The sequence below is a fragment of the Microcebus murinus genome, chromosome 1 (genome assembly GCF_040939455.1).
Source record: "Microcebus murinus isolate Inina chromosome 1, M.murinus_Inina_mat1.0, whole genome shotgun sequence".
Classification (NCBI taxonomy): domain Eukaryota; kingdom Metazoa; phylum Chordata; class Mammalia; order Primates; family Cheirogaleidae; genus Microcebus; species Microcebus murinus.
This window is the reverse complement of record NC_134104.1, coordinates 22,274,315-22,290,802: the sequence shown is the minus strand read 5'-3', so window position 1 is coordinate 22,290,802 and position 16,488 is coordinate 22,274,315.

Below are 16,488 nucleotides of genomic sequence, written 5' to 3'. Positions count from 1 at the left end.
TTCTTGAATGGATGGGCACTTGGGCTGTTTCCACAGCCTTGCAATTATGAATTGTGCTGCTATAAACATTCGAGTGCAGGTGTCTTTTTTGTAGAGTGTCATTGGATCATTTGGGTAGATGCCCAGCAATGGGATTGCTGGATCAAATGGTAGATTCACTTGTATCGCTTTAAGGTATCTCCATATTGCTTTCCACAGAGGTTGAACTAGTTTGCAGTCCCACCAGCAGTGTGGGAGTGTTCCTCTCTCTCTGCAACCACGCCAGCATTTATTGTTTGGAGATTTTTTGATAAAGGCCATTCTCACTGGGGTTAAGTGATATCTCATTGTGGTTTTGATTTGCATTTCCTTGATGATTAGAGATGTTGAGCATTTTTTCATATGTTTGTTGGCCATTCTTCTGTCTTCTTTAGAAAAATTTCTGTTCAAGTCCTTTGCCCACTTTTTAATGGGGTTATTTGATTTTTTCTTCCTAATTTTTGTTAGTTCTAAGTATATTCTAGTTATCAGTCCCTTATCGGATGCATAGGATGCAAAAATTTTCTCCTATTCTGTAGGTTGTCTGTTTACTTTCATGACTATTTCTTTGGCTGTGCAGAAGCTTTGTAGTTTGATCATGTCCCATTTATTTATTTTTGTTGCCGCTGTGATTGCCTTTGGGGACTTCTTCATAAACTCTTTGCCCAGGCCGATGTTTTAACAAATGTTCGAAGACCATTCAATGTGAAAGTAATAGTCTTGTTGGTGGATCAATATACGTGTATATGCAAAATAAACAAATTAAAAAATAAAACCAAAACCTAAAATCAAAATAACTCAAACCATATCTTATAGCTTATAAAAATTCAAAATACTAACAAAACATTTATGATTTTGTTTTAATTATTTTTTAATTTTAGCACAAATTTATGAATCAGAAAAAATTTGATTAATTTGACTTTATCAAAAGCAAAATTTTTTGCTCTTGAAAATACACAATTGTAAAAGAAATACAAACTACAGACTTGCTACCCAGAATATGTAATGAATTTTCAAAATTCAACAATAAGAAAACAAAAAAATCCAATTTTTAAAAATGGAGAAAGGTTTCGAGTAAACATTCCAATAAAGAAAATAAAATAAAAATATCCTAATGGTAAGTAAGCACATAATAAAATGCACAATGTAATTACTGAGATATAAATTAAAATCAAGATAGGATATCACTACACAATTATGAAAATTAATTAGAAAAAAACAGACAATATCAAGTGATGACAAGGATTCAGAGTAACTGGAATGCTCATACATTGTTGGTAGGAGTGCAAAATGGCATGGCCACTTTGGTAAAAGAATTTGGTGACTTATTATGAGGTAAAAGTGTCTATATACTAACTATATAACCCAATAATTCCTTTCCTAGACATTTACTCAAAGGAACCAAAAACATATATTGACATAAAAACCTATATTTGAATGTTAATAGCAGTGGTATTTATGATTACCCAACACTGTTAACAGTTTCAAGGTCCATCAAATTTTGAATCAGTGAACAAAATGTTGAATGTCTATACTATACCATGGAATCCTACTTAGCAATAAAAAGGAACAAGGTATTAATAACCACAATATGAATGAATCAGTGATATCCTACTCAATGAAAAAAAATTCTCTCAAAATGTTACATAGTGTGTAATAGCATCTATTTATGTAACAGTCTATAAAAGACAAAATTCTAGTAACAGGAAGGAGTTTAGAGATGGCCAGGGACCATGGCTGGGGAAAGGAGAAAGGAGACTAATTAAAAAGAGAAACAAAGACAGGGGCGGAGCAAGATGGCAGACGAATAACACCTCCAGACAGAGTGTCTCTGCAGAAAAGACAGATTCTAGCAGAAATTAGAGGAAAGAAGCAAGAAGACGAGCATACAGCGGACAAGGGCCGGAAGGAGGGGTACCTGAGACCCCGGGAGACTCCAAGGGAGGAGGCTGCCGAGGAGAACTGGAGGCTGAGACCACCGGAGCAGCCCGGAGACCAGCGGCAAGGGTAGGTGGATTCACTGTTTCCCCTCCCCTGCATTCAGGACTGCTGGTGGGCTCCCCAGCGGGTGGAGAGACCTGCGGACACCAGCCCAGAGACCACCGCCGCCTGCCAACGGTGAGCCTGTAGCAGACGTGGCACCAGGTTCCCAACTTCCTCCGGGCACCTCCGTGTGCACAGACCCGAGCCCCGCGGCAGGCGCCATATTGCCTCCTCCTCCCCTCCGCCAACCCTACCCGCAGCTGTCCAGAGATACAATACAGCCACCAGCCAGAGGCACCTCTAGGGAACGGGACCTTCCCGTTTGGGACCCCGCCCACCCTCCCAGGTGCTGCTGGCACCGTGTTCCCAGGAAAACAGTGCCGACTCAGAGGCTGAGAGACATAGACCCAGCTTGGGCTCCCTGTGGGTGAATTAGGACCGGAAATCCTCTCCCTGGTGGGAATACAGTTTGAACTCTGGGACCCAGAGGTCGGACCTGCAGACCAGATCCCCTGCACCAAGGGCTAGCATTGCCCGGGGCACAGAAGGGTTATACCTGAACAGCCTACTGAGGTGTGTGTGCCTCCAGGGGCGGATCGGCGTCCTACAGGGCAACCCTCCTGTAGGCACGGAGGAGGCCGTGCGCCCAACACAGATGGCGTTCCTGAGCAGGGAACCTCCCCGCCGGCATCACAGTCCGGGGAGGCCTGGTGGCTTGTGGTCTGGCCTGCTGGCAGAGGCCCAGGAGTAGCTGCAGAGTTGGGGAGGGTGGAAAGAAGCGAGGCCCGCTCCAGACTGTGGGTATCAGACAGCCCTACCCCCACACACAGACTTTCTGGCTGAGCGGGACCATTCCAGCCCCACCCTGACACCTTTCCCTGGAAGCAGAGAACAGAACTTTGACCCCTGCTAACAGCCTGAGGGCAGGCTTACCCAACCCAGCCCCGCCCAGAACAAGAGCTGTTAACAGCACACAAAATCAACAGTATAGCCTGTTCCTCCAAGCAAACGCCACCTACTGACAGGGACGGCATCTTGCATAGGCTGTCCACGGCGCCCAGTGACTCAATATACAGGGAGTGGTCCAATTTCACCCACAGACACCACCTAACGCCTCAGAAATTAAACAAGGTGTGTGAATACCCAAACAATAACCTAAGGAAAGAAACAACAACTGATAGACATGGGAAGAAATCAGCGAAAGAACTCAGGAAATATGAAGAACCAAACGGAAAACACACCCCCAAAGAGGTGCACCAGCCCCCTAGAAACGGACACCAACCAAAATCAGGCAACCAATATGACAGAAGAGGAATTTTGTATGTGGATCATAAGAACACTCACCCAGCTGCAACAACAACTCAATAACTACACAAAGAAACCACAAAAAGTCTCCAGGATATGGGAAAAGAAATAGACACATTGAAGAAAAGTGTAACCGAACTCCTGGAAATGGAGAATCAATTCAAGGAACTACAAAATACAGTGGAAAGTCTCAAGAACAGGGTACATGAAACAGAAGAAAGAATCTCAGAGCTTGAAGATAACACCCTCCAATTAAATAAATCAGTCACAGAAATAGAGCAGAGAAACAAGAGAAAAGAGCAAAGCCTACAAGAGCTGTGGGATTATGTGAAGAAACCTAATGTGAGGGTCATAGGGTTACAAGAAGGGAAAGAAGACAACACACAAGGGTTGGACAAGCTGTTAGAAGATATAATAGAGGAAAATTTCCCAGGACTTGCTCAAAATCTTGATATGCAAGTTCAAGAAGCTCAGGGGACCCCAGGGAGATTCAACGCAAACAGGAAGACGTCACGACATGCAGTCATCAGACTGACCAAAGTATCAACTAAAGAGGCCCTTCTAAGAGCTGTAAGACAAAAGAAGCAAGTAACATACAAGGGAAAGCCAATTCGAATAACATCAGACTTCTCTAATGAAACTTTACAAGCAAGGAGAGACTGGGGCCCCATTCTCACTTTTTTGAAACAAAACAATGCCCAGCCTAGAATATTATTCACTGCAAAACTAAGCTTCGTATATGAAGGAGAAATAAAAACATTCTCAGACAAGCAAAGGCTCAGAGAATTCACCAAGACAAGACCAGCCCTACAAGAAGTACTTAAAACAGCGTTATGCACGGAACATCATAATAATAACCCATGAATATAAAAACAACCAAAACCCAAAGATATTAAAGGCCAGATATTACAATGACTCAAGACAGAAATCATAGCAACAACATCCAACCCAACAAAATGATCAGTAATCTACCTTACCTATCAGTTCTCTCAATAAATGTGAATGGCTTAAATTCTCCACTCAAGAGGCATACGCTGGCTGAATGGATAAGAAAATACAGGCCAAGTATATGCTGTCTTCAGGAAACACATCTAACCTGCAAGGATGCATATAGACTAAAAATAAAAGGGTGGAGATCAATATTCCAAGCAAATAGAAGCCAAAAGAAGGCTGGTGTGGCAGTTCTAATTTCAGACGATTTAGTTTTTAAACCAACAAAAGTAGTAGAAGACAAAGAGGGTCATTATATAATGGTGAAGGGCACAGTCCAACAAGAAGAGATAACAATTTTAAATATATATGCACCCAACTTAGGTGCACCCAGATTCATAAAGCAAACCTTACTGGAGCTAAGCAAATGGATTAATAGCAACTCCATAATTGCCGGAGATTTCAACACCCCACTGACGGCACGAGACAGATCCTCCAAACAGAAAATTAATAAAGAAATAATGGACTTAAACAAAACTCTAGAACAATTGGGCCTGACAGACATCTACAGAACATTCTACCCAAAATCCACTGAATATACGTTCTTCTCATCAGCTCACGGGACATTCTCTAAGATTGACCATATCCTAGGACACAAAGAAAATCTCAAGAAATTTAAAAAAATAGAAATCATACCATGTACCTTCTCAGATCACAGTGGAATAAAACTATAAATCAACCGTAACAGAAACTCACATTTCTACACAAAAACGTAGAAATTAAACAACCTCCTACTAAATGATTACTTCGTAAATGAAGATATCAAGATGGAAATAAAAAAGTTCTATGAAGAAAACGACAATGGAGAGACAAGTTATCAACTCCTCTGGGACACAGCTAAAGCAGTTCTGAGAGGAAAGTTTATCTCCATAAATGCCTATAACCAAAAGACAAGAAGATCACAAATAGACAATCTAATGAAACGACTCAAAGAGCTGGAAAAAGAATAACAGACCAACCCCAAACCCAACAGAAGAAATGAAATCAATAAGATCAAATCAGAACTAAACGAAATTGAAAACAGGGAAGCTATTCAGGAGATTAATAAAACAAAAAGTTGGTTCTTTGAAAAAATAAACAAAATTGACACACCATTGGCTAAGCTAACGAAAAGCAGAAAAGAGAAATCTCTAATAAGCTCCATCAGGAATAAAAAAGGAGATATCACAACTGATCCCAAAGAGATACAAGATACAATTTATGAATACTACAAAAATCTTTATGCACACAAACTGGAAAATGTGGAGGAAATGGACAAATTTCTAGAAACACACAGCCTCCCTAGGCTCAACCAGGAAGAAATAGATTCCCTGAACAGACCAATCTCAACAGCTGAAATAGAAACAGCAATTAAAAATCTCCCTAAAAAGAAAAGTCCTGGTCCAGATGGCTTCACACCTGAATTTTACCATACTTACAAAGACGAACTAGTACCTATCTTGCAGAAACTATTCCACAACATAGAGAAGAACGGAAACCTCCCTGACACCTTTTATGAAGCGAATATTACTCTGATACCAAAACCAGGAAAGGATGCAACAAAAAAAGAAAACTACAGACCAATATCCCTAATGAATATAGATGCAAAAATTTTCAACAAAATCTTACCTAACCGAATCCAGACACTTATCAAAAAAATAATCCACCACGACCAAGTGGGCTTCATCCCAGGGATGCAGGGATGGTTCAACATACGTATATCTATAAATGCAATTCACCACATAAACAGAAACAAAAACAAAGACCACATGATTCTTTCAATAGATGCAGAAAAAGCTTTTGACAAAATTCAACACCCTTTCATGATACGAACACTTAAGAAAATAGGCATAGAAGGGACATACCTAAAAATGATACAAGCCATATATGACAGACCCATAGCCAACATCATACTGAATGGGGAAAGATTGAAATCATTCCCACTTAGAACTGGAACCAGACAAGGCTGCCCACTATCTCCACTTCTGTTCAACATAGTGCTGGAAGTCTTGGCTACAGCAATCAGACAGGAAAATGGAATCAAAGGTATCCAAATAGGGGCAGAAGAGATCAAACTTTCACTGTTTGCTGATGATATGATATTGTATCTAGAAAACCCCAAGGATTCAACCAAGAAACTCCTGGAACTGATCAATGAATTTAGTAAAGTCTCAGGATACAAAATCAATACACAGAAATCAGAGGCATTCATATACGCCAACAACAATCTAATTGAGAACCAAATCAAAGACTCAATTCCCTTCACAATAGCAACAAAGAAATTAAAGTACCTAGGAATTTACTTAACCAAGGACGTAAAAGACCTCTACAGGGAGAACTATGAAACACTGAGGAAGGAAATAGCAGAGGATGTAAACAGATGGAAATCCATACCATGCTCGTGGATCGGCAGACTCAATATCATCAAAATGTCTATACTACCCAACCTGATCTACAGATTCAATGCAATACCTATTAAAATCCCATCAGCATTCTTCACAGATATAGAAAAAATAATTTTACGCTTTGTATGGAACCAAAGAAGACCCCGAATATCAAGAGCAATTCTAGGCAACAAAAACAAAATGGGAGGCATTAATATGCCAGATATCAAACTATACTACAAAGCTGTAGTAATTAAAACAATATGGTATTGGCACAAAAACAGGAATATTGACCAGTGGAACAGATGTGAGAATCCTGATATAAAACCATCCTCATATAGCCATCTCATCTTTGACAAAGCAGACAAAAACATACACTGGGGAAAAGAATCCCTCTTCAATAAATGGTGCTGGGAAAACTGGATAGCCACCTGTAGAAGGCTAAAACAGGACCCAACCTTTCACCTGTCACAAAAACCAACTCACGCTGGATAACAGACTTAAACCTAAGATATGAAACTATTAGAACTCTAGAGGAAAAAGTTGGAAACACTCTCCTAGACATCGGCCTGGGCAAAGAGTTTATGAAGAAGTCCCCAAAGGCAATCACAGCAGCAACAAAAATAAATAAATGGGACATGATCAAACTACAAAGCTTCTGCACAGCCAAAGAAATAGTCATGAATGTAAACAGACAACCTACAGAATGGGAGAAAATTTTTGCATCCTATGCATCCGATAAGGGACTGATATCTAGAATATACTGAGAACTCACGAAAATCAGGAAGAAAAAATCAAATAACCCCATTAAAAAGTGGGCAAAGGACTTGAACAGAAATTTTTCTAAAGAAGACAGAAGAATGGCCAACAACCATATGAAGAAATGCTCAACATCTCTAATCATCAGGGAAATGCAAATCAAAACCACAATGAGATATCACTTAACCCCAGTGAGAATGGCCTTTATCAAAAAATCTCCAAACAATAAATGCTGGCGTGGTTGCGGAGAGAGAGGAACACTCCTACACTGCTGGTGGGACTGCAAACTAGTTCAACCTCTGTGGAAAGCAATATGGAGATACCTTAAAGCGATACAAGTGAATCTACCATTTGATCCAGCAATCCCATTGCTGGGCATCTACTCAAATGATCCAGTGACACTCTACAAAAGAGACACCTGCACTCGAATGTTTATAGCAGCACAATTCATAATTGCAAGGCTGTGGAAACAGCCCAAGTGCCCATCAATCCAAGAATGGATTAATAAAATGTGGTATATGTATACCATGGAGTACTATTCAGCTCTAAGAAACAATGGTGATATAGCACATCTTATATTTTCCTGGTTAGAGCTGGAACCCATACTACTAAGTGAAGTATCCCAAGAATGGAAAAACAAGCACCAGATATATTCTCCAGCAAACTGGTATTAACTGAGTAGCACCTAAGTGGACACATAGGTGCTACAGTAATAGGGTATTGGGCAGGTGGGAGGGGGGAGGGGGGCGGGTATATACATACATAATGAGTGAGATGTTCACCATCTGGGGGATGGTCATGATGGAGACTCAGACTTTTGGGGGGAGGGGGGAAATGGGCATTTATTGAAACCTTAAAATCTGTACCCCCATAATATGCCAAAATAAAAAAAAAAAGAGAGAGAAACAAAGAGACTTTTTGAAGTATAAAAATCACTTATATATTAAATGCAATGGTAGTTACACAACTATATACATTTTTTTCAAATTTAATAGAAATGTATACCTAAAGTGGCTGAATCTTATTGTATGTAAATTAGCCATAAACCTGGCTAACAAAATAATAATTCTCACAACCAACAGAATATTTATCACCACCCAACAACAAAAAATAGATCCTCATTTTGTATCCCCCCTGCTGCCCAAGTAAGATGTGCTTATTCAAATGTATATGTTTTTAAAATTTATCTCTAGGTTTGATCATTTTTATGGATCATTTTTATTGGATACATGGCTTCCTATCTATGTATCCAATGGTCTATTATTACATTCTTTTATATATCCTACAGGTATTTCAAACTCATCATACTTAAAACAAAAATCATTTTCTCTGTAACCCCTGCATCAAATTTGTTTCCCATCCTTTGTTTCTCACCTCACTTCTTATCTCATGTAATAGAACTCAGTTGTTTGAACTAGAATTCTGATACTATGGGTGTTTTCTTTTTCTCTCTTTCCCTATATTTAATCAGAACCAGTCTGTATCTATCAGGTAGTAGACATTCAAGATATGATTTTGAATAAATAAGTGAATTAAAGAATTGTGCTCCTGGGAATAGAATAAATGTTGGAATGGCACTAAAGATGGTCCGTGCCTTCAGAGAAGCATTGTGAAACATTAACTGTGTTTTTAGGAGCAAAAGTGCAATTAACAGCAAGGCGTGGGGGAAGATGTCAAAGTTACTCAGCTGCTCAGTCACATAAGTTAAATATTTTGGAAAACTAATAATAAATAGATTGAGGCAAAAGTGTCACAAACTCTCTCATGTTTATCTCCTTAAGTTTTATGCTCTGCATCCTAGATCTCATTTATAATTCTTATATCTGTTTCTACTTATGAATTCATAACTGCTTTGTTCTCTCAAAGGCACTCCATTTCTCTATATTTTATGCCTGGGTTTGCTAAATCAATTAAGTTCAATTGAATTTAGCTAAATAAGTCACAAAACTAAACCCAGAAGACCACAGTAACAAAGACACAGTGCTGCATTCACTCCCAATGAATATTTAGTAGTACCAATATTTCCTCAATATGAAGGCTTACTTGATTTATTATTTAAGTCTGTAAATAGAATGAAATTGATTAGTCTTAAAATAATAGCCACTATTATCTAAAGGGAAGAAAAATATAGTAAACAGAAAATAGTGGTATTCATGAGACTGTCCTGATTACTCAAAAATAAAATTTAAATAGACATCTGAGTGGGATGTGACAAGTTTTTCCTGCCTCCCCTCCCCTGCCCCTATTTCTGTGGAAATCACTCTGCACTTGGAAGTTGAACTGGAACTTCATGTAACTTATTTTCACAAACCCGTGATGGATAATGGGTAATGGACAGTATGGTGGTAACAAAGCACCATGTTTTGCAGAAAATAGTTGTGGGACTTGAGGATATTTTAGTGCTTCTTTTGCTTCACAAATACCCCAAGTTTCCCAGAAGAACTGGCCAATAAAACTGCCAGAATAGGGAAGGTCAGAGCACAAAAGAACTAATAAGATCTCAAGGGAAGAGCAGTGCAGCTGGTGGTTATTACCACTCATGCCTAGACCAGGAGTTCTGTTAAAAAATATATATTAGAACTCTTTCAGCAGGTAGAATAAGTGAACTTACTCTGACTCAAGTTGGTGTTCCTTTTCTTTCAGATAATTGAGACTGCATCATTTTATTTTATTTAAAATTGATTTATTTTATTGATATATACTAGATGTACATGTTTTGGGGTATATATGATATTTTGATACATTCATATAATCAAATCAGAATAATTGGGATATCCATCACCTTAACTATTTATCTTTTCTTTATGCTAGTAACATTCAAATTACTCTCTTCTAGCTATTTTGAGATGTATAATCGATTAATGTCAAATATAGTCACTCTGCTTATCTATCAAACACTGGGACTTATTTCTTCTATCTAAGTGTATATCTGTACCCCATTCAAGCTGCATGGTTTTCTTTCTTCAGAATGTGTTAAAATAGGCAGGTGCAGTGGCTCATGGCTGTGGAAGGCAGAGGCTAGAGGATCACTTGAGCCTAGGAATGTGAGACCAGCCTCAGCAACATAGGGTAGACCTTATCTCTTCAAAGAAATTTAAAAAATTGGCTGGGCATGTGCCCGTATTTCCAGCTACTTGGGAGGCTGAGGCAGGAGGATCACTTGAGCCCAGGAGTCAGAGTTTATACTGAGCTATGATTATACCACTGCACTCCAGCCTTGGCAACAGAACAAGACTGTGTCTCAAAAAATAAATAAGTAAATAAATAAAGCCTAGCCTTTTGAACTTTTCTTTTTTTTTTTTTTTTTTAAGTTTTTTTTTTTTTTTTTTTTGAGACAGAGTCTCGCTTTGTTGCCCGGGCTAGAGTGAGTGCCGTGGCGTCAGCCTAGCTCACAGCAACCTCAAACTCCTGGGCTCGAGTGATCCTTCTGCCTCAGCCTCCCGGGTAGCTGGGACTACAGGCATGCGCCACCATGCCCGGCTAATTATATATATATATATATCAGTTGGCCAATTAATTTCTTTCTATTTATAGTAGAGACGGGGTCTCGCTCAGGCTGGTTTTGAACTCCTGACCTCGAGCAATCCGCCCGCCTCGGCCTCCCAAGAGCTAGGATTACAGGCGTGAGCCACAGCGCCCGGCCTGAACTTTTCTAAATGTTCCCTCAGGGGATGACACAATTTCCAAAGTGATAAACATTAGATAATGCAGGGAATAATTTTAAATGACTTAAATCATCAGATTATTATTTTTTTTCAGACTTCTGGGGTCTATGTTCATAGTTTTCCATGGATGCTAAATAATAATATGTTTTAGGGCATTCTTTCTATAAATTAGATTTTGCATGGATAAATTAATCTTCTCTCCTCCTGAGTATGTATTATTACTATTTCTCATTAAATATAAGATACTAATATAGATCATCAAGAAAAAAAGAGGTTGGTGCAGTATCTCACACCTACAATCCTAGCACTCTGGAAGGCCGAGGCAAGAGGAGTTCGAGACCATCCTGAGCAAGAGTGAAACACCATCTCTACTAAAATTATAAAAAATTAGCTGAATGTGGTGGCACACATCTGAGTCCCAGCTACTCAGGAGACTGAGGCAGAGGGATCACTTGAGTCCAGGAATTTGAGGTAGTAAGCTATGATGATGCTACTGCACTCTAGCCAGGCAACAGAGCAAGAGAATGTCTTTAAAAAAAAGAAAGAAAGAAAGAAAGGAAAGAAACACAGAAAGAAGGAAAGAAATTGCCAATTAAAATGATACAATTCCTTTTCATCAGAGCCTTTTAGAAAAATTAGACATAGATTTTATTAATCAACCATCATAATTGTACATAAATACAAAAGAAATATAATTATAATTAATTATCATAGTCTTGTAATGTGTTTGTATTCGGAATCCAATTGCAACATTTCTGAAAATAATTATGATCTAACCCAAAGCTGGTGGTGGTGTGCCTTAATTTAACTTTATAAAAACACCGCTTTGAGATTACTCTTCACAACATTTGATTCCCAAACTCCCCAATGCCTGCCTATGTAAATCCTTAAAATATAAAAGGACATTCTAATATCGTCATTCACATTTTCCTCCATCTTCCTGCCACTCATTTTACAACTTTTGAAGCTGAATATTCATTTTTCCAAAATGTATAGGCAGTAATGATTATGCCATCATGACTCTCCAGCTGACATCAATTTTAAGACAATACCAATTATAAGTTGCATCCAGATACTAGAGATGTTAAGTTTAGTGCAAACATAGTTCATGCCAAAGATAAACAGCCAGTAAAATGGTCATGCTAGGATTCATAAAATGCCATCAGACCCAAGAATCCACACTGTTAATACCTTTCAGTTGGACTTATCTATACATTTGCATATTTAATATTCTACATAGGAACAACAGAAGTTTTGCTTAATCTGCTTTTCCAACCTAAATTTCTGCTATACTTTTTAATCGCTATCCTATTAATACCGGGTACACAGCATCAGAGTATTCCAGCCATGTAAAATTACTTGTCTTCTACCTACAAGTTCTTTCTTCCTTTAGGCACAATTATATTAGTCAGGGTATTGCTTACTGTTATAACAAATTGACTCCAAAACAAAATAGCTTCAAAAGGAGCTTTATATAAATGATCCTTCTTGGGAGTTTAGGTAAGTCTTCAGGGGTCACTGATTAATGAAATTTTTTTTCAACCAATGGTTTTCAAAGTTGTTTATACTATAAGCCAGAGTAAAGGGTGATGCCTATAGGAGGGGGGACAAGATAGCTGGCTGGAGACATTACTTGCCTGACCATCCCCTATGGAAGACAGGGTTTCAGATAAACGAGAGGGGAGAGAATATGCAGCTAAGTTGTAGATCATAGAGAGAAGTGCCAGCGACATCACAGAGGAAAATTGTGAAGCAGAGAAGGAAGAAGATAAAGGAAAAAAAGATACTGGGAAGGATCAAACCCAGAGAGGCTCAAAGCCCAGTGAAGGGGTGTGGTGGAGTCCTTTTGCCCTCCCACACTGCTTTGGTGACCAGTGGGCTACCAAATTTCTTGGAAGCTTTTCTACCCCTATGTTCCCAAGCATGGTGGCAAACACGGAATACTGGGCAGAATTTGTGTGATCCCAGAGGTTAGACATTCCATGTGGGGTTCCCCTCCAAGGAGGTTGATGAGAGAGGTTGGGGAGCTGACTTCCTTCAATTCAGATGCTTTTCCTTCCCTTCCCTTCCCCCTCATTCAATGCAACCAGGAAAGCAGTTTGAGTACAGAATTTGGCTAGCAGCCTCCTCTGCCCATTGGGCTTGTGCTACAGGTTGAGGTTTCCACAGAGAGTGGGACCCTCACCTTTTCTCTTAGGGACCTGCAGTGGACCCAGGGTGCATGTTCTGGGAGCTCTCTGACTAGCAGAGTTTTGTAGAGATGCACAGCACTGGGTCAGACATGCAGGCTAGATGCTGTGCCTCTATAGACTAAAGCAGGTTGCTGGGGGATACACTCTGCCTGGCTCTCCCTAGTGGCCAGGAAAACAACCTCTGGGCCCCACCAAGGCTTTGCAAAGCCTTTGGGGCTCTCCCAACCTCCCACACTCTGCATGGCTCTTCCACTCACCTCTGCTGCTGTGGTAGACATTCAGCTACAGGGCCCCTCTCAAAGCCTGGGGCATTCAAGTGCTCCACCTGAGGGACTAGAATTAGCAGCACAAAAGAACATCTGGTCAGATGTCTCTTTCCTTATCAACAACTGACAAGGAGAACAACTCTTCATTACAGCAGTTCATTACAGCATTTATCAACTCAATCAAATAGTATGTGGCTGATTCTTACTCACAAGTAACACTCATCATTTCCAACATTAAGCTGGGGGACGCAATATAATTCATACTGCCGGGAAGAGGTGAAGACGGCAGGGTAGAGGTAACCCAGGGAGACACTGTCTTTTAGAAGAGAAACAAAAGTTAGAGGCAGCTCAATCCATGAGGCATCTCCCTCTTCTAGTGCAAACTTCTGGGCTGAAGGGGAAGCTGCTCAGAGTCTTTGCAGAGACATCCCACCTGACAGCAGGCACAGCAGAGATCTGGTGTCTGCCAATACTAGGCTTCTGCGACTGATGATATCCTGATCATTCTGGTGCATGGAGCCAGGTCTGCTCAGGACTCAGCCATCCAACAGTAACCTTAGCATCACCACCGCTAGGCTGGGGAGGGAACAGGTGACACCCCATGTCGAGCCCTGTGCCTGGAGGCTGAGCACACCTCTTCCCCAGCATGGAAACCGAACAGAGCGGCAGCCTCAGATGACACAGGCACCACTTGGGAAGCTTTGGGCCCCTGCCTCAGTGGGTTCTAGGTGTTGGAGGACAACCTTGGCTGACCAGCAGTTCCGGCCCACCTACATGGAGCCTTGGCCACTGAGAGAAATCATTGCCTTTGTGACTGGGCACCAGCAACCCCCATACTGGTAGAACAACCCCTCTATGGGTGACTCAACTTCCAAAATCTTCAGAGCCAGCTCTGAAGCTCTCACTGTGCTCAAGTCTAAGGTTCTGCCCCTATAGCTCCATGGTCCTCAGCAGGCTTGTGACTCAACCTCCCAAACTCCATAGTTGTGCCTAGACCTGAAGACTACTGAGTCCCCTTTTCAATGAATAATTCCTGCTGATCCAGTTAAACCAGGGAAAAATTAGGAATCAATTTCCAGCTTCATTTTTACTCAAGAACATATCTTTTTAGGAAACAGAAAGATCTATTCCATTCATAGTGTATTGGTGAAGATAAAAACAATGGTGAAGGCCAGGCACAGTGGCTCATGCCTGTAATCCTAGCACTCTGGGAGGCCGAGGTGGGTGGATTGCTCGAGGTCAGGAGTTCGAAACCAGCCTGAGCAAGAGCGAGACCCCATCTCTACTATAAATAGAAAGAAATTAATTGGCCAACTAATATATACAGAAAAAATTAGCAGGGATGGTGGTGCATGCCTGTAGACCCGGCTACTCGGGAGGCTGAGGCAGTAGGATCACTTGAGCCCAGGAGTTTGAGGTTGCTGTGAACTAGGCTGACGCCATGGCACTCACTGTAGCCTGGGCAACAAAGCGAGATTCTGTCTCAAAAACAAACAAACAAACAAACAAAAAAAATGATGGTGAAGTGTAAATGTGTACCTGATTGTGATTGAAAGGAGAACAAAAAAAATATCTAAATATATAAAAGACATTCATAGCCAGGCATGGTGGCTCACACCTGTAATCCTATCCCTCTGGGAGGCCAACGTGGGAGGATTGCTCAAGGTCAGTAGTCTGAGACCAGCCTGAGCAAGAGCGAGACCCTGTCTCTAATAAAAATAGAAAGAAATTAGCTGGACAACTAAAAATACATACAAAAAAAAAAATTAGCCAGGCATGGTGGCACATACCTGTAGTCCCAGCTACTCGGGAGGCTGAGGCAGAAGGATTGCTTGAGCCCAGGAGTTTGAGGTTGCTGTGAGCTGGGCTCATGCCCCGGCACTCTAGCCCAGGCAACAGAGCCAGACCCTGTCTTAAAAAAAAAAAAAAAGACATTCGCATTCTATTCTCATTGCAATACTATTCACAATAATCAAGACATGAGAACAATCTAAATGTCCATTGACAGATAAATCAAGAAAGAAAAAGTGGTATATATACACACAATGGGATATTATTCAACCTTAAAACAGAAGGAAATTCTGCCATTTGCAACAACATAAATGAACGTGAAGGACATTAAGCTAAGTGAAATAAGCCTGACACAGAAGGACAAATACTACATGATCCTATTATGTGAAGAATCTAAAATAGTCAAACTCATAGAAGCAGAGAGTAGAGTGGTGGTTGCACGGCACTGGAAGAAGGTAGACATGAAGAAATATTAGTCAGTCCTAGAAATCTACTCCATAGTATAGTGCCTATAGTTAACAGTACTGTATTATACACTTAAAATTTTGCTTAGGAATATATTTTTATTGATCTTATCACACATATGCAAATAAAAAATAAAGTGGGTAGGAGGAAAAAATAGACATAAAAGAGTATGTCATTCAAGGATATAATGGATCATACAAAATATTTCATATATCATACAAGATCATGTAGATGACAAATGGAAAGATGATGATTACTAATATAGTGGACTCACCCCCAAAAATGAATACTTCTAATGTTCTTATCAAAAAATGAGTTGGTAGAGGTATTCAGGATTGTGTAGAATTATGTGTTCTGAGGTGTGATAACAGTTAAAAATGTTAATAATAACTAAAATAATAGAAGTGTATACATTAGGGAGTACATTCACATATACTATCCCAAACTGCAATCGTTTATATTAATACAAGTGTTATCACAATTTTAGAAGTAAAGAACTCATGGCACCAGTCAAACCATAACTGACGCATTGAAGAATTCAACTCCCTGCTTTTTCCTTTATATCCTATCTAGCACCACCTCTTAGAAGAGCAAGTCATGGCTGAAGTCATTCATCTACTTCTGGGAGTCAGCTGTGGTGTGGGGAGACTGTATGCATCACTAATAGCCTGATTCCTCAAGCCAATAATCC